Source organism: Rhea americana, unplaced genomic scaffold (genome assembly GCF_003343005.1).
Source record: "Rhea americana isolate MKP2758 unplaced genomic scaffold, rheAme1 scaffold_152, whole genome shotgun sequence".
In the NCBI taxonomy this organism is placed as follows: domain Eukaryota; kingdom Metazoa; phylum Chordata; class Aves; order Rheiformes; family Rheidae; genus Rhea; species Rhea americana.
In genome coordinates, this window is record NW_028185617.1 from 1343386 (window position 1) to 1366703 (window position 23318).

Consider the following 23318-nt stretch of genomic DNA (forward strand, 5'->3'; position numbering starts at 1 on the left):
GGGAGGAAGTCAGACACCGCCATGGGGGGGGGGGAACCGCCTCGTCGCCGCGGCTCCCCCCGCCGCGGCTCCCCTACCCTCACCATGCCCCGGCGCCCGGCATCGCTGTCCCGCACACACTCACTCTCCAGATAGTCCTCCAGATACAGCATGGCGGCGGCCGGGCCAGCGCCAAGGGGCTTCTCGCTAACGGGGGCTCGTCCCTTCCAATATGGCGCCGCCGCCAACAACACCAGCAGCTCGACTCAGCGAAAACAACATTGGCGGCTGACGGGGCTCGCCTCGGCCGCACCGCAATTGGCTGCCCGCGCCGCTGACGCACGCCGCGGCTCGCGCTCCCCCGGTGGCATCACGGGAAATGTAGTCTGTGCGCGGGGAAGCCAGGGAAACTACGTGTGCCRTGATGCACTGCGCCGGCCGCGCCCTCCCGCTTCTGCCGGCGCTGAGGCGGGGAGAGGGAGCGGGCGGAATGGCGGCAACGGGGACAGGGACGCCGCCGGTGGGGCGCGCCGCGCGGCTCCCGCGGAGCAGGCCGGGGCCTCCGAAGGGTTGTCTCCTGCGGTGTAGCTGGGGCCTTCTTACAGCGCCGGGTCCTGGAGCCCCTTAAAGTCCGTGCACTGTCTTTTCCCCAGGAGTCTGGGTATTAGCCCATCTCTTTCTGCAGACAAAACTTGTAAGTGGCACTGCAGGCTGTTCTGAAGTTCCTGAGGAATGGTACATTGAGCCAGCAGCATCGCACCTCCATGGAAGAAAAGAATTGGTCTAATTTGTGTTTCGTCTCGTGAGACAGCCAAACTGAAAAAAAAAATGCTTTGTTTAGCTTGTCACAGTAACATGGGTAGTAATAAAGCTACAGAWATGATAGAACATAAACTTGTGTGGGCTTTAGAATTGCTCTTATGTAGAAAATAATTAGCAAGTAGAAATGATTGAGATTCAATTACAACACTTCTTACTGTAATTTAAATATTTTGAGCTGAAATTTTTCACGATTTCAATCCCCCAAATCATCACAGTTCTATTAGAGTCTAGTCTAGTCATGGACCAATGCGTAGAAAACAGATTGCTTTTGTCCAGATGTTCTTATGGTGTAACGTGATGGTTCTTGATGAGAAATTTTCAGGGAGTAGGGGGTGTCAGGTGTAGCTACTGGGAGCATAACAATTGCTATACTAGGACAGACAAGTTTTCTGCCATCTTCATTATCTTTTAATTTTGTCACCTGTACCATATGCTTCCAAGCAAGGAAAGGAAGTATATTGCTAAGCCAAGTCTGAGTAAAAAAACAGTGCAGGGTGTTTCTGAGTGTCAAGATGAAGGGAAAATTGCATTCTTATGTTTCAAGTACATATATTGTGAGTAATTAGCAGAAGATGATTGAAATTTGGAAAGAGAAGCATAAATTTTGTGTATGACTTTTATGAAGATTTTCATTTTAGTTGTATCTCAAAAACAGTACATAGCCACGCATTCTTTTATATTCCTGTCTCAGGATGAAAAAAAGGTATAATAGTAACTATGAGCTTCTTGAGAAARTGTTGTACTTAAGTGGTCACTTTCTGTATTCATTCCATCATTAGCCATTTAGTCTGCACTACTAATACAGAAGTATTGACTAATTTCTTAAATACCACTGAACAGCTTTTAAGTGGTGATTAAACCTAATTAAAGTATCAAACGAGAGCCGTAATTGAAAGAATCTGCATACTATTTCTCTTACAGAATGCTCTGATTTAAAGTACAATTTTTAACACTGGTGGACAAATGATAATGTTTTTGAAGTTTTATGTGAGGAATTGCTTGTGGCCATTTTGTTATGTGGAAGACAAAGGCTCTGACCCTTCTTGGGAAATGAATCCCTACACTTCTACTAAAGTGAAAGATTTTGCTATGGTGAGAGAACTTAGCCCATTCAAATGCACAGCTAAAATAATCCTATTCTATTTTCATTAGCAAAAAAGCTTAGTGAATCTAGGCAAATCTGAATTGATGGGATCACTTTTTTAATGTGACTTTAATACTTTTTAAAAACAGAAAACATTCTTTTTGTAGAAGACAAAATGAGTATGTGTGTATAGTGCAACGGATATTTAAGAGAACAATATTGTACAAAAATATTATACAAAACAATTCCATCATTAGAACCGCAACTGAAGCACAGTTATACAATAAATTCTCACCATTTGCTTCATGACCAAAATCACAGGACAGCCAGGATGCTGGGACTTGTTACTGTCTCCTATGCTCCCCTTTTCTTGCCTGAGTTTGGTACATGCCCATCTTTGCAGGCTTGGGGATAGCCAGCAAAAGGCTCACTGAGAGCTAGTGTGAAGGGTTCTTTCAAATATTTCCTATGTGCTGTGGTGCCCAAATCAAGCAAACTAGGAAAAAAGTTTCTTGGGGCTGGGTCTCAGTCATTCCCTTTAGTACTGGCATGTGCACTGCCCACATTAGTGGAAAGGGGAATGAGACTCAGACATGTCAACAGAATGAMAAAGACAAGATTGTGGTGGGGCTGGACCCTGCTATCCCCAATGTAGGAGTGACCGCCTTTGCATTTAATGTTTTAGTGGAATGTGTAAGCAGCTCTTGTAAAATTAGGAAGCTACTTTAAAAATCATCACAGAATCACACAGAGTGGTTGCGTTTGGAAGGGACCTCTAGAGATCATCTAGTGCAACCCCGCTGCTCAAGCAGGGTCACCTAGAGCWTGTTAGACAGGATCACAKCCGGGCAGGCCTTGAATATCTCCAGAGAAGGAGAATCCACAACCTCTCTGGGCAACCTGTGCCAGTGCTCCGTCACTCTCACAGAAAAGATTTTCCTCACATTCAGATGGAACTTCCTGTGGTTCAGATGGTGCCCSTTGCCTCTTGTCCTGCCACTRGGCACCACTAGAAAGAGTCCAGCCCCATCCCCTTGACACCCCCCCCTTAAGGTATTTGTAGGCATTGAGACGATCCCCTCTCAGGCTTCTTTCTTCCAGGCTAAAGAGGCCCAGCTCTCACAGCCTTTCCTCATAAGAGAGATGTTCCAGTCCTCTCTAATCATCTTCGTAGCTCTACATGGGACTTTCTCCAGTAGTTTCATGTCTCTTGTATTGGGAATCGTGTGTTGTAGTGCTTTATAACAGAAGATGGGAGGGATAATATAGAATATAAGTGAAAATAGAATAGAACCTTTGTTCAATATCTGTTGAAAAATAAATATGAACTCCTTTATCTACCTAGAGTCTCTCTCTCTCTTATTTTATTTTATTTTATTTTATTTAACAATTGGAGAAACAGTCACATTGTCCATTTCTGCTAGTGTTAATTCACAGTAGCCAACCAAATTCAGTGGAACTGTGTGAATAAGTATGGCGTATCATGGCAGACTGACAGAACTGAGTTTAAACTGACATTTTAAGAAGTGATTAGCCATGAAGGCCATACAAAAGAAACAATATTTTTACAATGAAAAACTTCCTGTTGTGTATAAATGTAAAGAATTAACTCTATTGCGAACCTGACTTTTAGAACAGCCTAATTAGAACAACCTATTTAGAACAGATCCTCATCAGGCAAACATGGATTAATGACAGTGTTTATTGGGATGCAAATACACTTTAAAAAAAGAACTAAACACTCGCTGTGAATTCAAGTTAAAAAGAAATTCAACTTGTGAATTGCAATCAACAGTGCTTAAAAAAATCTCATACAGCAGTAGAACTGCTTAGCATAGAGAAAAGAATAGAAGCCATAGGAGTTGCTGTTTCCTCCTGTTGGTATAAATTCCTACATTATTAAAGTTGATGGCCTTTGTCCTGCAAATGTTTCACATAAATCATGTATCATCACTTGTGGCAGAATGATGGCATAAAGGAATATTGCAGTTGCTCTGTGATCCACCTAAAGCAAATAGCTTGCATAGGTTTCATTMGTTTTCAACTATCAGGAAAAAAACCCAACTGATTAAAAAACGTGGATTTATGTTCTGATGTATATGTCTTAGATGGAGCTCAGACTTTTATATTTTCTCCCTCTCATCTGTCCTTTCCCATTCCAGATCTCTCCGATGCCTTTTTTCTATAATCTATTCTGTTGCTTCCTGCTTGCAGGCTTGTGTGCCAAGTCTCCTTCTGTCCAGCAGCTTCCACCTGTCCAACTTCTCATTCCTCCTCAACAGGTTGGTCTTCCCATTCACTATACCTTTAGAACCATTCCCTTTATCTTGCAAGCTATATGTTTTCAGGGGCTTTCTATACCTATTCAGGACTCTCACTGTTGCATAGTTTCTTTTGTACTTTGATTTTTAACTCTTATCCAGTATTTTTAAACCTGTAGTCCTTGTCCTTTTCTTTTCTTTCTTTTTTCTTTTTTTTTTACTTTTTTCTTTTTTAAGAAGGACTGGTTACTAATGATTTAATTTGAAAAAATCAGGAAAGACCTACCTAGCCCATCCCTAGTAGACTGATGATCCTAGGACTTAGCTACTGCTAGTAGGTTTGTGCACTTTGATTTTCCCATATGAGGAAAATATTCACTAAAGTGCTTTAAGACACAGTGATAGCCAGGCAGCACTAAGTAATGGTGCAACAGAGCCTGTGTACAAGTACCAGCCTGGGCAGCTCTTAAAATACTGGAAGTGAGTGGTTTGCTTTTCTTTGGCACTGCCACTGCAGTGCAGCAGCCCTGTCTGGCGGGCTGAAATCCATTCACCACGGTGCACTGCAGCGAGCATTTGCTGTCGATGGCAACATTCCTAGCAGTTTACAGAGTTTTGTCTGAATACCAGTGTCGGCATCAGGCCCTTGGTCTCCTCACAGGCTTTCAACTACTTTACTGTAATATTACTTCCTTACTTCCTGCTCATTCCTACCTTTCTGCTGCTGTAACCTTCCCATTCTTCCCAGTCATCCTTCTCTTGCAGTTCAGTTGTCCCTCTCAGCAGCCATGGACCTCACCATCTCCCATAATCTGCCCCTTCTGCTGCAGGGGCATCACCCACAGCCTCATTCCCACTGTGCAGGAAATAACTGTCATTCCAGCTGCGCTACACACCACGGTTATTGGAAGACATTAGTTAAATAACTAAATTGTCTTGAGACTGAGTTCCAAGTAAGGGTTACAGCATGATCGTATTTGTTCTGGGCAATCAACTTTATGTAATGGGAAACTCCATCCAAAGCCAGAGCCTAAAAAAAAAAAAAAAAAAAAAGCAGGGTGAGACTATTCAATAAATAATGTTACCCTTGTCTAGGGCAGCAGTATGCAGAAACTTCACACTTCTGTGAAATGATGCTCAAAAGGGCAAATTTGGCCCAGAAGTATTGTGGTTGCATGGTAATCTATCTAAAAAATTACTTTCCATTTCTACATATTACAAACTCCTGCAAATTCTGAGATCTGTACTCCTATTTCTGGAAACAAATCCATGACCCCAGATAATTAATTTACTTTCAACAGTCAACAGGAAAATGGAACTGCCATTTATCTTTCAGCTTGTGTTTGTGTACTGACTCAGGCAATTACATCTTCATTTTTTACCTAATTTTGTCTGCTGCAGACTCGGTTAAATTTTCTTGCAGGTTTCAGTTATTTCCTCAAAGTCTGCAGGATATGAGCGATCACTGTTTATATATTAATCACTGAAGTGTTTTTATCCTGACTTCCTAAGGAAATAAAGCATTATGWAAGCATTCTCTGTGTTTGATAAACACTTCTTTATCTGTCCTTTCACTCTGCCCTCCCTCTGTCTTTTGAATTAACTGACTAATTCCAAACAACCTGAAAGAGAAGTAGTAGTTCACATCTTAGAGATGAACAGTAGTTGCTCCTTAAAAGCTCTGTTGTCCTTACTAGTGTACTTTCCTTCCCTTACTCTGAGAAAAAAGTTGCAGTGTGAACTTCCCACCTACTAGACACAAGAAAATCTACACGAGAGCAATGTTATGTAAGTGCCCCAAGCATCGAAAAAGCTTCAGTTGATGAACCTAACTTTTCAAAAACCATTATAAGCCACAAATGCACAGGAACCAACTTAAGTCGTTTTGCTGTTCATAGAAATCTTGGGATTTTTGCTTGATTTTTTTTTCTTTGAAATGCTGTATGCTGGATCATGTGGTATGCATTTGAAAATAATTTAATATTTATTTAAACAGATATAGTACAAGTATATTTTTCAAATACCTCTATCTGATTATCTGTAAAGAAGGATATTTTTTCTCTTTCTATTATAACCACGAGATTATAAATCATACGTATTTCCATGAGCTGGGGGCATTGTTGTGGCTGGAAGAAGTTCACATCTGGTAGCTTTCCACCATAAATGCTAAAATTGGCTCCACAGCGTGATATTAGGTACCGTCTATTCCCTGTGCTGCTCAAAAGACATGCTGTGAGAGAGTTAGGCTCTACAGATGGGGCAGTGAAGAAAAAAGCTACAGATTCAGGGATGTTAATGCAGTTCTGTAATCCATTCAGATTCATACACTCGTAGCCTCCCTTGCACYTGCAGCAAAGCCAAAGAAGGCAAAAGTGACAGCAGGGGGAAGGAAATACTCTGAGAAATTTGCCAAGGTAGTGACATTAGATTGACCGGGGGAACAGAGCTACCACAGGAAAGGATACAGATATTGAGGTGAAGCATGAATCTTCACTGCTCCTGGACATACATTGTCAGATATGTGAGAGTAACACAGAAATCACCTTCTCCTTCATGATCATTAAATGGCAGCTGTGTAGAAATTGAGAAATGAGAGACTCCAGAGCTCAAACTCTGAGGGATTGTAAGAGTGGACAAATCTTTGTGACAGAATCCAAATACTGTAGCTCCTTACTGAGGGACGTAAGAATAAGATCTACCCAGATTTAGTACAAGACACAGATATAGCTCTAATATTAGGCAAAATTTGGGGGAAAAAATGGAAAAAAACAATKTTTTTCAAAACTTTATTAGCGGAAGTATTTGAGCTGTAGCTACAATRCTCTAAAGATACAATCAGGTGATATTTCCAGGGAGACTAATTTCTATAATAATTATTTGATTAGAGAAATGTGTATAATTGATGAAAATGCAGACAATTCTGGGAGCACAGAAGCTTTGCTTTGACTGTGCTATTTTCAGGTGACATTTCTATATTTTTAAAATATTTCACTTGGTCTAAACATACTTGATTTATATACTTTTGGTCAAATTTGCAACACAATTAAAAATATGTTTTTCTTTACTTACAAATGAACTAAAATTACTTGGTAGTGACTTGCATCAGCTTAAAGTTTTTATCATTTATCATTTTTGTTCTGAAATGCAATTTTGTGGTGTCAAATGTGTTGAACTCTATTGTGCTAGTTGCTACATAAATACAGAAAAAAAGGTGGCTGCAGTTAATATCTAAGTTAATATCTAATTCATTTTTCATTTCATATTTTGGTGGGGCAGCCTTTCTGTATTTTAGATAACGTCTAAAGGTCTGGAATCAGCCCATACCATAGGGATGTTATAAGTCACCTTACTGTTTGCATAAGTGCAAAAATCTTTCATGTAAGCAAGTCCCAAGTAATTTGAAATTACATTACTAAAATAGACAACAAATCCCATGATGCTCCATTTTAGAAGAYTGATCTTGATTCAGGTTTTTATACATGTCCAAAGCTCTCCTATTTTTCAAGGCCCATTCTTTCCAAAAAACAAGTGAGTAATATTTTGTTTTTAATGTGCACTGAAAATTTGCCTGTTAAATGCCCACCTTGTTTCAGTATTGCAGTAATTCAGTGGTATTTAAATAAAATATGGAGAGAGTTACATAGTTACTTTAAGCATCATATTAGTTGGTATTAATTCAATTAAGAACATATTTTCAATGTGGAAAGTGGTAGGAAATCCACTTTAAAAGCTCATAAACAAGCATACTCACAGAATATTTAATTTTGGTTCTAGAGGTTCTAATTGAAAGATTTTCCAACTAACACTCTCATACAATATTCACTGCAGAGCTGTCTGGTCCTTTGCATGTTCAGATATTTTGCCCTTTAAATTGGCTACGTCACAAAGAAGCTATAAGAATTGAGGGCTTTACCATAAAATGAGTTATTACTTGGGAGGCCACAATTTGAATTTACAGCGTATCAGTAACTCTAAGCTAATATGTCAGGAGAACATTCCTTTATTAAGAAAATAAACTTCATTGTTAATTATCTGTCAATTAGCAGTTTATAAGAAATGTAATAAAATGTTTTTTACCCCAATTCAGTTTGACAACCCAAAGTATTTTTTTCCTCTTTATTAACTAGAAATCCTGTATTCCACTTAGTTACAGTCTCAGATTTTATGCTATGTCTCTGCCCTTAAAGATTGATGCATAGTGCTTGGGAATGCAGCTGACCGGGAATTCTTCAGTGAAACAATTTTTTTCATTGGAAAATGCTCATTCACTATATATTAAGGCATTTGCAAGAACATACCTGCTTCAATATAACTTTTACTGGAAAGTAAAGTTCAGACTGAGAAAGAGTTATAATGAGTAATAGCCTTGTGATTCTGAAGCTCTTGATAGATAAGAAAAATAAATTCAAGCRTTCTTCTGCCTTATTTAGATGTGGGACCTAAACTTTTCTCTCCTTGATTGTAGCTTAGTGCCCTGACCACTAAGTGTGAGAAAAAAATATATAGATCTGACCCAATGATTATTGTATCTATCTGGGATGTTGGGTATCCAGCTTCAGGTCTTTGTTGCAGTGAATTTATACAAAATCTAACGACTCCTACAATTATAATTCACCTCTAGTTTAGAAAAAACACTGTAGAAAAGTTGCTTTCCTGGTGGTTGGAGCATACCTCTGGGAGAGAGAGGAATGGCAGACCTGCAGGCTATCTTTTGCATCCTAAGTAAATTTCCCTCATTGACAGATTATTTTCTATTCCTTTATGTGCATCTAGAAAATCAAAAARTTTTAGCTTACTTTAATAAATAACATTTAAGAAACTTTAAAAAGTTTTACAGGATCTGAAAACTATTTCCTGGTCCAAGCTGATAGTGAGCATCTTTCATCAATATAGGGCAGATTTGATATTGAATTTTTTTATGATTGTATATGAACCCAGTTATAAACTCATATTATTTCACTTTGACTACAGCTGTATTTATAGCACGATGTCATTAACGCTAAAAATGACTTTTGTTAGCAGTGAAACCTGGCACTCTATAACTGACACTGAACAATACATTATATATAGAATGGGGGATTCTCACTTGAATAACTTCTCAGAAAGCTTAAGGAATTTAATATATCTTCTGGGCAGTGGTTAATAAATTTTTGAGAAAGAAATYAAATGGCCCCTAAATTATTTGTATAATGTACATTATCAACTAAGACAGTCTTGTTGTTTTATAACGATATTTAACTGATMATTAACATAATAAGAGATAAATATCCAATAAAAATGGAAACAGTTCTTAATTATTTTCTGTCATGGATACCAGCATTTCTTTATCTTTTCCATTTTGAAACTAAACATGAATCCATATTACAAATGGTTGTTTCTATAGAATGTTTACTGGAATGTGAGAAACCTAAAATGGTATGTCGTAGCAGGCCTCTTCTTTTGTAAACAGGATTAACACAAATAGTGCTGCCAGAAGATGATGATGATTAATGGTTCTAAACACTATAGATCTGCATTATGTAATGCATCTCATATCCTTGAAATGAGAGCTGTAATTTGTCATTATTGTCTAGAGCTAAAATTACAACAGGTAATTTGCAAGAATAGATTATAGTATTTTATAATTGCATTTTTTAATTTGTATGGTCTTATATTTGAATAAACATTAGATCTCAGAGCAATGCATTCATTTTCTGTGTAGTGACATGCAGTGGCTGGTAAACAATTTTACATTTGYTTAGCTAAAATAACCCCTATCATATTTCTCGTACAGTACGATACCCTGTATGTAGCTCCACGGAGTGGAATGAGCAGTAAGAATATCGTAACTTTGAGACATTTTAAAGAGTCTTGTTTGAAGATATTTCTGTACATGTATGTTCTGCTTTGGGACAGAAGAGTTAACCATTCTGCCTGTTGCGTTGGACCTCATGTCAGCCTTGCTGCTTGGAAAGTGTCAGGGTGAGGTTCAGAAGACAGATGAAACTGGAAGAAGTGTGCACATCAGCCCAGCAAGCCATTTGGTAATTTATCAAGCTAGAAAAAATGTAAACTGTGCTAACTTTTCCACTGGCAAGATAAGCCAGAGCAGGAGTTAAAGGATAGCCAGTCTTACTTTTGGATTTGTCCCACTGGAAGCATTGGCCTCCTCAATGASTAGGAGGACTCTCCAGTGAATTTCCCTTTTTTTTCTCCTCAGCAACAGACAACTTTTTCTTAGAGGGGACGTTGTGGGCTGATGGCCAGAACCATCAGCCAAGTAACATGGGTTATGCTGTCATTCAGCATGGTGTTCTGATTTCTTGCCCTAGAAGTTTTATTTGCTGATTGTCAAACAGAGGATCCAAGGCAGTACACAAGCATTTTCAAATAGTGGCTAAGTCAGTATCAGTGAACTAGATGGGYCCAGGCATAAGCTAGGGTCCAGCCACAAAATCATGTGTACAGTTAAATTGTTACCATATTTCCTGGGACAATTTTGGCCCATGCCAGCTAGCCTATCCCAGACAATGCCCTTCGCTGCTTAGGAGTTAGTGCATGGCAGGAGCCATTCCCAACACGACGTTGCGTGGGATTACTCTGATTTTTTGGAAGACAGAGTTAAGCTGTATGGACCCAAGCTGTACCAGCTATGCCAGCTGACCTTAGGTCCTTGCTCTCTTTATAGCCAGTTGGTCCTGGTTGTCAGAGACCTTTCCAGTAGCTTAGTCAGCTGAGAGAAGAAAAACACACTCTTCCCACCAAGAAGCATTCATTTACTACTTTTACTTCCTCTTTTCTAGTCAAGCATGTGCCTGGCAGTTAACTCAGTGCCTTGGAAGTGGAACACTTTCTGCTTTTTTCATGGGAATTACCTTCCAGCAAAGCTAGCCTCTTCTCAGAATGTCCTTACTGCTTCTTCATAGGCCAGCTCCTAATACTTCTTYTTACTCTTGCTTTATCCCCGTTTTAGACAGTGAATTAATTCGCTGACTGCCCTTGGCTCATTTTAGTTTCATACAACATATATGGCTCACTATAGGCTGCGGAGTTCATTAAGAGGCACACAGTATTTCATATTCAAAGAATTTATCTCTTAATCTCTCTGTACACTTTCACAGAATTATAGAAAATTGATGTAAGGGATGTCAGACAGAAAAACCTGATTCATGGCATTTTTTTGTGGGAATGAACTAAATATCCAACATTTTGGCTTATGATATGGTCTAATGTTCCCTAATCATTTGAATGGGAAATTCCATTAAATCGGTGACTTATGGTTCTGGAATTGCTCAGTGACCTCAAGTGCTGGAGGACAGATGTAGCTTGCCTTCTTTATTTACTGATGCTGGCTCATAAATGTATCTTGATAGCTTGGACAACAGAGATGACTCCCTTGTGGGCCACTTAGTTGAACTTGACAGAAGAATGTCTGCCCCTGGAAAGAAAAATATTTGGTTTCCAGAAGAGAACTGGAGATTTTTGTGCCAAATGGGACAGTGTTTGGAACATTCGAATAAAATAAAGAAGAATAAATTATCACACTAGCACTGAAAGTTATTATGTAGATATATTAATACATAATGCACCTGTACAAGAATCTATATATTGTGAATGAACTTGTATATTTTCAATTAACTGCAATTATGCAGTTAACTGCATAAGGCTAATTTAATCATTACCGAGTGTTTCCTTTCATAAGTATACAAACATTTTCTTAAATGTATAATGTAGGCAGCAAGTGATGTTGTCACATTAAGCTGCTGAAGAGAAGGTAACTGTGAACCAGATAAGTCTTCAGAGGTAGGACTTTACAGGGCCCATGCAAAATTAGTGGTAGCCAGAGCCAAATGCCTTCATATTTAGCATCACAAATAGTCTGGAGGTGGTCTGTGTCTGCTTTCTGCTTCAGACATATTGTCATTTTTGCACTATTAAGAATTAATGTTATAAAAATTTTTAGTTCAGAAGCAGCATGTTGTTTTAGAAAGTAGTTGGGATCAAGGACAAATGTTTATGTGTATGAATGCATATACTTATGTATATATATGTTGCTATTTTGTCAATATTGTTCAGGTTTTGGTCATACTACTACTACTACATAATTCTACTATTTTTCCTTACATTATCTCCTTTCAGTTGATATAATATATACTTAAAGATTCAGAATTTGAAAGGGATAGGAAAAGAAAAGAATATATCTTCTTTCAGTGAAGATATACATGTGGTTTTAGGTAAGATGTTTATGTGAATGACTGAATTGAAAAAGGACAAATAGAAGATCATAAAGGTAAAGCTATAGAATTTAATGGAAAGTTATAACCTTATTATATATTTTTAATTATCCTACAGATTTCATTAAGAAGTAATAGCATCTTTATGTAATTCTGTAAGATAATTGCAAAAAAGAAAAGGTCACATCCTTGAATATATTATGTAACTTTTAAAGTAACTTCTGTAGAATCCTACCAGTTTTGCCTCTGTTAAGTTCTAAAGGTTTTTTTGTAGAAACTCTATTCACAGAAAGACTGAATGCATGGATACAGCTGAACTATGCACGTGCCTTATCCAGTGAATTACTAGTAGCTATCATTTGCTGCCTTGCCACAGCAGCAACAAAATAATAACACAGAACAGAACTCCCATATCAGATAACACACACACCAGCTGTCCCTTTAACCCACTATTCCCCTTCATCTTGATATAATCTTTGTCTTTGTTTATCTTTAAATATTTTTTTCCATTTGTGATTATTACTTTGTTTATAAAGTCACACTTTAAGCACCAGTTGAATAGTGGCAAATTCTATTTTTATAATGAAAATTAAATATTTTCTTTATACTGATGCAAGAAACAGAAGTTTATCCTTCCTACTGGTATTTGTGTAACTTTAAGAATTTTTTTTGCATTTTGTGACATAGGTGCCATGTGATGCAGGAGTTACCATGGAAACAACACTATTGAAGAGCAAAATCAGGATTCAGAATAGCTTTATCTTAATCACCTTTTATTTTTGCATGTGTTCCAAGTATTGTTCTCTGTTTGACATGCAGTGAATATGAAACATAACATCTCTGTGTGTTGAAGGATTATATGCTCCGCTTCCACAGCTTCTCTGGCATTGCAAAAATTCAGYTGAGCTCACATTCAGCATTCAGGCTCACATTTTAGTAAAAATTCCTAATGCTCCTATTATTATGTGTATAAAAAAGATAAGTGATGACAAAGCGTGTATGCACTTTATAGAAATACATCTGAGTATCGTTAGAAGATGTTGGGAGACATCTCCAAATAGAAACTTGCACACTTTAAGTACTACACAGGTAACAGCGATGACATAAAGGTCCATCACTGATGCTGCACTATGTTTTATGGAATAAACAAACATGGTTAGACAGTTTGAGAAAAGACATGAGATTTCACAAATCCTACAGATATTTGTCAATTGAGCATAGCCACTATTTCATTCCATTAAGGCCTCTGTAGTCAATGCTTCCTTATTTGAACAGAATTGTCATCCAGTGCAAAAAGCTCTTATTCGGTCCTTGATACTATAATATGTTCTCAAGCACAGAAACAGAAAATTCGCATGATGAAATACCATACATGACTAAGAAGTAATGTCTAGCAATATTGATGGTGGGACAAATGTTTCATATGTACTTCTATAATACAACTCAGATCAGTAATAGTTTTTAAACTTTATCATTACACTATATATACAATTTTTATTGTGTCATTCAGTGCTAGTGAAACATTCTTTAAACATACTCTTGGATTTAGAAAAGACTAACAATGTTGAAAARTATTTACACAAGTGTAAATATACATATATATATTTAACCTACATAAAACATTTAACATCTAAATTATCAAAAACTAAGAATGAAGAAAACCACATAATTTGCAGAATATATATATAATAAATAGAAAATATGTTTCATTTGCATATTGTTTATGTTTTCAAAAGATCTCTTTTTAATCCTTGAGATTATTAGTACACAAGTATAGCCTTAAGAGATTGTTAGTACATGAGAACATTTTYGGTCACAGCAAATTTAGAATGTCCTTATGAAATGTATACTCTACAGTAGATAGACTGCTATGAAATTGTGCCTTTAGCAATCTTTATTTTTGCCTGGTAAATTTTTGAAATTTTTAAATGGTTGTGTCTTGTGTTACTCAAAGTTGTTCAACAGCCTACGCTTTTGTTTTTCTTAGGGGGAGGGAGAGATGTCTTTTCTTTCATGTAGCTAAATAAAGTTAGTTCTTRACACAACAAATGTGATGGTACGTGGCCAAATTAAGAAATCTTGCTCAATCCCAGCTGCCAATGAATCATCTCACAATTTCAGAAAAGAAAGAAGCCAGAGTAGACTATGAATAGAAAGATAGAGTAAGGGACGAATTTTTGAGAGATGGGTTTCACTTATATCAGCTGGTAGAAGGAAAGTTTCACTGATGAATTACTGCAAGAGAGGTGGAGGAATTAGATAACCATCTGAAAAAGTAAAGATAGCATGTAAGATAAATGTCAATGTGAGAACTAAAAGGAGAATGAAAAAGCCTACAGTGGAGACCTCAAAGTAGTCATAAGATTTGTCTAGCAGAATCCATACTTCACAAAATAAAGGGAAATTGCTGCTGTTAGTGATCTATGTTTGGAGGATGGGGGAGGAAGAGAATGAATTAAGGGTAAAAAAGAAAGAGGAGGGAACAGGATAGTTGAAAAACACTAGGAGAGAAGATTGTGAAGGATAGCACTGCAGAGTCATGGGCAGKCATGGGAGGCCAATGTATGTATGTATGTAGGAAATAATGGGGACTGGAGAAAACTAACATGGATGGTAATCTCATGTATGGATCAGTGTTTAGTGCAGAGAAAGCTAAACTGAATGGCCGTTTTGGTAGAAAAGGGAATACATCCAGAACTGAAAATCAAGAAAAGATTTTATAGCTAGGAGGAGGGATGAGGCCAAACTAGTGGTGAAAATGAGAAATACGGAGTTTCCTTTGTACTAAAAAAATAAAATGTCTCATTCTAGTCTTCTCATTCTAGTCTTCATATTCTACTTCCATCCAACCACTTATCTCCACCTTCTCTTTCAAAATAATCTCTTCAAAATATTTTGCCAGTGCAGCTTTCTCCCTGAAGAAAATGTTCTTTCCTTCTCTGGGCTAACATTAATTTCTTTAAAAGTCAAATGTAGCATCTGGGATTAGATTCTGACAAGGGAGTGGACTTGCTTGTTGATGTGGCAGTATAAATAGAAAGATCTAAAAGCAAGAAAATTTCATCTTCATTGGAAAGTTAGCTATTAATTAGGATACTGATTTGTATAGACTATATAGCTTTTGCAAAATCATTACAGAACGTTCTGCAGTGAGAACTGCCATTACAGAATCACAGAATGGTTGAGGTTGGAAGGGACCTTTGGAGATCATCTGGTCCCACCCCCTGGGTCAAGCAGGGTGAGCTAAAGCAGGTTGCCCAGGACTGTGTCTAGTCAAGTTTTGAGTATCTCCAAGGATGGAGACTCCACAACCTCTCTGAGAGCAAAATAAGCTAGTAAAGGAGAAACCATACAGTTGCTACTCGGTAGCTGTAGGTAGTTTGACACTGTGACTAGCCTTAATAATTTCTACCAAGAAATTGTTGTCATAATGGAACATAGGCAAAAGAGCCTTTTGCTCATCTCACAGATTAAGTAGGTTCTTACAAGTGTAAAATGTAGTGTCCCCAAAAGAAAGTTTGTTAGTATTGTAGTTTAATCGATTTTGTGTATGAAATACTGCCGTGTGTATATTTTTTTTCTGCTTCCATTTTTAATGTATTACTGGAATGAATTACATATTTTTCAATTATTATGAAGCATGACCATTAATCTGGATATTTAACTGCTGAAACAGCATGAAAATGAATTCTAGCTTAGAAAACAGATTGATTTCTTTTTCATTTATAAAAAGAAATAAAAGGAAATCAGGCTGAAAAGGATGTTAGAAGTAGGTCTTATTACAAAAGTAGCAGCAATATAGACATGTATTACATAAAAGTATAAGCAATTAATTTCTATACAACAAAGTGCATAGAGTAGTAGTTAATATTTGTATACAGTGAGAACTATGAATATTAAACTAGCTTATTAATCTATAACATAAACTTTGTTTTGTATATTAATCAATGCAGCAATATTTTTCAGAGTCTCAAATAAGCCATTTGATGAGAGCATAATTAGATTTGTGTTTCAGTTCTGGAAATATCACTGTGTGCGCTTTTTCTACTGCTTTATAGGCCATAACAAGATGTTCCTAGGACACTTAACAGGCAAGTCACATTTTCATGATTCAGTGGAGCCTTGAGTACATTTAGGACACGTCCTGCAGAGCTGTTTTGTATAGTGGCTCAGGGGCATGTGCTGGTGCTGTGGAACAAATACTTTATTTACAAATATAGATTTAAAGGGGTTTTTGAAGTGCAGCAAGATTTCTTTTGATCCTGGAAAAGAAGAATTGAGAACCTATACATAGTAGTGTGATGCAAACAGAGAAGATAATTTAAACTGAGTCATGTTATAGTTATGAAAAGCATCCTCACTCTGTAGTACTGAAGTAAGAGCTCTTTGATAAACAGTCCACCAGGACTGTAATGTCATTTTGACACATTCCATCGAAAATTCCATGGAATATCATAATGATATTAGATATATTAGTTACAAACATACAAACAACTAACATCATAGATGAATGATAGTAGATAAGTTTCCAAGTCACTGATGTGATAAATCAGAGCAGACAATTTTCTTCAATAATGGTGTCTTACTGTCAAACAAAATTGAACTTTATGGCACTTGAGTTCCTACCGTCTTTTTCAGAAATGGTTCTCACTCTATTTATAATCGCTCTGACATTGCTAGGATGTTATACTAAAGTTGGATATTTCTGTATATGTATTTCTGACTCCTGTTTGTGACCGGTCTGTATCGATTATTTAGCAGTGTTCAGTCATGTCAGTGGCAATGGGCATGGGTGCAAGAAATGATAATCACCACCACCACTGAGTGGCAGTCTAGTTCTTTGTGTCTGTGTCTGCACTGCAAATTCAGCACTYCCTTTTACTCTTGCTTTTGGTCCATGGAAGTAATACATCAAAATTTCAATAACACATTGTTTACATGATGAGCAGCCAATTCACCCACTTGAAAAATGGGCTACATTCATAAAAGGTATTATAAGAGACTCTTTATGATGGAATTTTAACAAATAAATGCCATGCATTCTCATCTGCCAACTTTTAGAATTGCAAATACTTGAGAATTGTAAGTACTTGTGAAAATAATGAGGTTTTGTGCTCAGAGGAAACTCTGCAATGGATGATTCTGCTGTACATATTTATAAAGTATTGCTGCTTGTCTTGCAGCAAGTATACAGACTCCAGAAAAGATCCCAGCCAACACTACTGAGTAGTACCTATAAACAACTAACAGAGAAACAGCTCAGATTTAGGGCACAAGCATCCTACGTTAGATATTGTATAAGAAACAGATAGAAGAATGCTCAGGAAGTCACAATCATCCTCTATCCCATGAAAGATTATTTTACCCTTCCCACTAGGCTTTGTAATAATAATAACTAGGTAATATATCATTCAGATGTCTTCATATTTGTTTTCTTTCTCAATCCTCAGCATCCCTCTATCATTCTTCAGTTTTTAACATTCTCTTTTCTCATCCTTTCTTAATGTCTTTGAATTTCTACTCATCTTTCTGTTGTTTCTGTATCCTGCGTTTTCTTACCTCTTAAGCCCCTCAATAATAGTTTTAGCAACAAAGTTTTGAGGGAACTGTGAGCCTAGCACAAGGAATGTTCAAGGAAACTGGAACACCATTTGTATTAGGGCAGTTCACATCCTGTAGCTCCAGTTTTTGTCATCAGAAGACTTCTGTGTAATGATGCAGAGACTGCTGTTATCTCAGACGCTTTATGCTGATTCCTGAACAACAATCTCAGTGCAGTGCATAGTCTGTTCTAGGGACAGAAACTTAGGAAGATTTAGCATCAAAAGATACTTAGAGGAAGAGTAAGGAAAAAAAATGTGTAGATAAAAGGAAGGATGAAGAGAAAAAGGAGGAAGGTAAAACATATGAAAACTCCCTATAAGACTGTGAGGGAATTGCTAATTTCCTGAAGTCCTTTTCCAGTGCTTTGCAGCACCAGATTTGGCTTCAACAATTCTAATAGGCTCTCTGCTATTTTTCCTTCCTTCAGTCTCAGCAAAAGGAGACAAAGCAAATCAAGAGTAGAGTTCTGATTGTCGCATTTTTCACAGATACTACAGTGTGCTCTTTGCTCTGACTGAAAAGGAGGTGTGTACTACAATAAACTGTACTCTCAAGACTATGGTGCCTTTTCCAATTTCTGAAGCTGTTACAAATGTTGAACTCGTAGCTATTGCATGTCTAGCAAAACTCTCCAGCAGAAAACTGTGCGACTACCGTTATTACACCAAGCACTATATATTGAAGAAAAGTCACAAAAAAAGCAATCGAGCATTTTTTTGCTCTGTCTTGTAGCACTAGCAAGACCTTTCTGTTAAACTGAAATCCATTTTTAGGAGAAGAGACTATGAGAAGGAAAAACAAGCACTGGGAAGAATCCTAGGATCTATAGCAAAGAAGCTCATTCTATGGCAGGGCTAAAACAATCTGATTCCATATTTTTTAGGTCCTTGAGCTGTACTCAGCTTAGGAGCTCTCTAAAGTACTCTTCTTTCCAGACTCAATGATACACATCTCACTGACAAAATGACACCTTCTTRCTGCCTTTTAAGAACTTCACAGTTATACTATCCGCTGATACAGTTTTTTGATTAACTTTGGTAGCCTTCTACCTCCCACTGGCAGGCTGAGTATGTTTTCTAGAACAGATAGAGTTTCCACAGGCTCTCCTAACAAGCAGTTAACCCCTAGTGAGTTGATATACATCCCTATTAAGGATTTTCATTTCTTGGCTTTTGGAGTACATCTCAAGACTGTTGAACTAGAGATCACAGAGCAAGATTCATCTGTTTCTGGCTTTCAGACTCATCAATTTTTGTTACTTCTTACATATTAGTTTTGGTATTAAGGACAAGAAAAAGGACAGTTTTACCTCATGGTTTTAAGCAATGCTGGGCCCTGCTGAACACATGCATTTAAGAAACAGGTTATTCTTGAGCCAACTAGTACACTAGTTTTATAGATGGTGTTTGTGTAACTGAGATTTTTATTGTTAACAGAGAGGGAGGATTTTTGATGTTAGGGAGGGATATTCTCTGGGCAGACTATCATAAACAGTGTCTAAACACTAAGACCAGGCAATAGCAAAGCTTAAAACCAAGACAAACCAGACCCTGGAGCCAGAGAAGTTAAGCACTGCACCAAGAGCAAGAAAGAAAGGAAAACACGGACAGAAGAAATCTGGAGTTCAAAGAGGAAAGGACGGGAGACTGTGTAGGCCATCTAAATTTGAGTCCAGGATAAGGAGCAACCAGATTAGGAATGAGGCTGAGGAAGATTTAAACTAAGCAGACAGGACCAAAGTATACAGACACCATTACAATCAAGTAACACACTGGAGAAAGCAAGACAAACTGGCGAGATGCTTACCTGAGACACAGAAAACCACCAGTTAGCTTCAGAAATTCATCCTCTGTGATCAGTGACTAGACTATTAGTCACATAAAGTACTTATTTCTGGCAGATGCAGTTACAGAGCTTGCCTGCCCAGTCCATACCTGACAAGGGCTTGTAATTAAAAAGGAATGCATAAAAAGGAATGATTTAAGTATCCTCAAAGCCATACAAATATCACATAAAAGAAATCAATCATGGAATTTTTGCACTTTCCTAAGGAACTGACAACATGATAGGAAAAAATATATCAAAATTAACCCATTAAGAACTGCCTTGTTGCAAAYATGATCAGCTATCAAAGACATTTCTAGCTTAAATTCTTGTAAATAAACATGTATATGAATAACTCATCTGAATAGCCCACCTGCACTGAACAGACACAACAACAAATTATAATACAGATGCCAAAGCATATCCACATTTATGTTCCTCAGTTTAGTACTCATCTGAATAATTTTAAATGTTATAATGGYGTATAAAAGGGCATTACTTTAACTCATTGCTTTTTCAGTGATAAAGTTTCTTCCATCTAATATCAAGCAATAATCACCTATAATTTTATACACATGCATAATGGTACTCTACTTCATAAGGCTATTCATGCAGTTTAAATTAAAGATACTTGCAACTATGTGTTRGATGGGTATCTTAACAGCTACTCTTTAGTCAGGTTTCTTTGTGAAGCAGGGCTTATGAGATCATATTATATGTATTCGTGCAGACATATGTCTGTCAGTCCATCTTCTGATAGCTTTTGAACCTGCTGGCCTACTTCAAGCACATTTGACAGAAGAGAGAGCTTATAKATATTAAATTCCTAGACATTAAATGAAAATAGGTGGTTAACCAGAGGAAAGAGARATTATTAGCTATCTGTAACTCCATCTCCCTCTTCCTCCTCTGGCACTGATGGAAAAGCTGTATCATGAAATCTTTGTTTAACTCCAGAGAATTCACATCACAAAGTTATTGCAAATGCCCTCCACAGAAAAAGCCTCAGAATTTGTACTTTATAGGCACTAGAGAATCGAAGCAGACAATGCCAATTAACAAAGTTTCAATAGTTTCCACGCTCATAAGTCTCTTTGCTATACATTAAAGAACCATTGCATCAAATAGCAAAGTCTTATTTCAAAAAATTATAAATACAAAAAGCTTCATTGTTAGATTGCTGCTTGCAAAAATACCCTCCTTCCACATGCCCTAAATAAAGTCTGAAGTAACTAAAGAAAAAAAAATCTAATGAAATAGCATCATAACTTCCCTGATTTTTTTGGATGATCAGCTACCACTTCCGGTTAAGTTACTGCTTTGAATGCATGGGAACATTTTGTAAATTTCTTTCCCAGTGTTGACATCGTGGAAATTTCACAAAGTTTGACGGTCTCATAGAAAGCAGTATTCCTAAGGGACCTTTCCCTGAACCCTGCAGAGCTTGGCAGACATTAATAAGCGGGACCTGTTTTCTTTGTTTCGTGTAAAAGCTCTTCTTGACAATGTAATTTTTCAGCTAGCAACAAAAGGATGGAAAATTTCTTAAACGAACTTCGTGATCCTCTTTATGTTTGTGATAGAGTTATTGTAATGGACTTTTTTTAAAAAAGAACCAGAGTTAGTCTTAAAGCACTTCTTATGACCAAATACATCAAAAACTAGTAGCTCAGATATATACAGTTTTGAAGAGTCATTTTTAGTAGAATTTTAACAAAGAAGTCTAAGAGACTGGTCTTTCCCCTTTCTTCAAGTTCCATAGGCACTGAAAATAATTTAGTGTTAAGTCAGAAAATACCTGACACAAATAAGGGAACTTCAAATTTGGCATTTTAGACATGTTTAAAGAACAGCAACTGGGTCTAAGAAAACTGAATATTTTTGTAGTGCTAATATTTTTTATGAAACTTTGTGGCTCAGGTGATTTGTTCTCTTCCAAGGAATAATCAAAAACACAGACACGGTTTTAATTATTTTTAATTTGCTTTATAACAGACAGTATTGTCCTCAACTGAAAGTAGAGCTAAACTGTAAACTGACACTCTTTTTGTAAACTGGCATTGGTTCATGGAAAACACCATACTGTACAAGATCTGTCTTGCTGACTGTGTTCATGTAAAGTATGCAGTTATAAAAGGAATGAATGGTATGCAAACACCATAATGAATGTAGTGTCACCTTCTAAAAATACCAGTCTTAGTTCAATTTTCCTTGTTTAGGTATAGAATTAGTAACATTCACTAAAGATAAAAGATGTGGCATATTGCACTTTCTAGATGAGGTCTTGATTCCAGAAAAGAGGATAAAACTTACAGTTAAAGCTCTCAGCTTATCAAATGTCAAAGAAAAAAGAATATTCAGATACAACATTTCTAATTCTCTAATTTTTTGAACTTTACTAGTCATTTTCACTTGACGTAAAATCATTCCAATCTGGCAAGCATATATGCCCATTTTACCTTCTTTTTAAGCAAAGATAGCTACATATGAAGATTCTGATTTGCCTGCCCTGATTTATATCTAACAAAGTGAAATTGCAAAAGTTTAAGCATAGCTGGCATCACACTAGAAGCGTCAGTACCAAGCATACAAATGTCTGGTGTTTGTGTGCTTGTTTAGGTCATGTTTCTAGTGCTTCAAGAAATAGATTTTTCTTTGGCCTCACAAGAGCTAGATTTAATTCATTACATTGTTTCTCCTCCTTCCCAGTTTTCACTACCAGTTGTTAAATCATTTCCTGAAAAACCTTTCTTCAATACAGCTACATTTCTAAACTTGCTGCTTTGCTCTTTTACTCCTCAAAATAGGAATGCTCTGATTTAGACAGCATCATTACAGTTAAAACAATTTCCCTGTAACTGTCTGAGAGTTTTAGAGGCCTTTACTGAGACAGGTATTCCTTTCTCAACACAACAGCCCCTTCTTTTGCACACGGATAGCTAGAGGAACCGCTACAGGGCCGTTAACAATCCGATCTCGGTTCCATTTTAGCTAGGCTCCATTTCCGATGCAATGGTGCTGAAATCTTGTGAAATGTCTGTGAAATCTTGCCCCCCCCTCAAAAAAAAAAAGAGGTTTGGTGAGATATTTGGCCACTCTGGGCCAAAATACCAGAGGAGGAGGAGGTTTTCATAAACATTCTCTATGTATTTTCAAAAACATCTCTCTATATTTATTTCAAATATATTTTCATATATATATTAAGAGTGTTTAAGCCACTTGCTCAAAGTCTCCCCTTTCCCCTAAAGGAGGAAAAAAAAAATCCCAGAACAACAGCTACAACTTGGGGTTTGACCGTGACTTCAGGTCGCGTTGCGGGGGCAGCGATGCTCCTGTGGTTGAGACTCTGCCAGCCAAGGCCRCGCAGGTGGGCTCAGCTCAGCACAACGAAACCCCAGCTCTCTCCCGACGGCACTTGGAAGCGCTCCAAGCGGCGATGCCCGTTTCGGCCCGCAGGTGCGTTTTCACAGCAGGCCGCCACCTCCTGCCCCAGCGCGGGCCCGCCCAGCCCCGCGGGCCCGGCCCGGCCCG

The 23318-nt window shown here is 37.5% G+C and overlaps 1 protein-coding gene across 1 annotated transcript in view; it reads right to left on the reverse strand.

Annotated features, from left to right (window-relative positions):
- ING3 (inhibitor of growth family member 3) overlaps positions 1–23318 on the reverse strand; it is a 425405-nt gene that overhangs the window by 16342 nt on the left and 385745 nt on the right. The gene's annotated exons all lie outside the window — the stretch shown is intronic.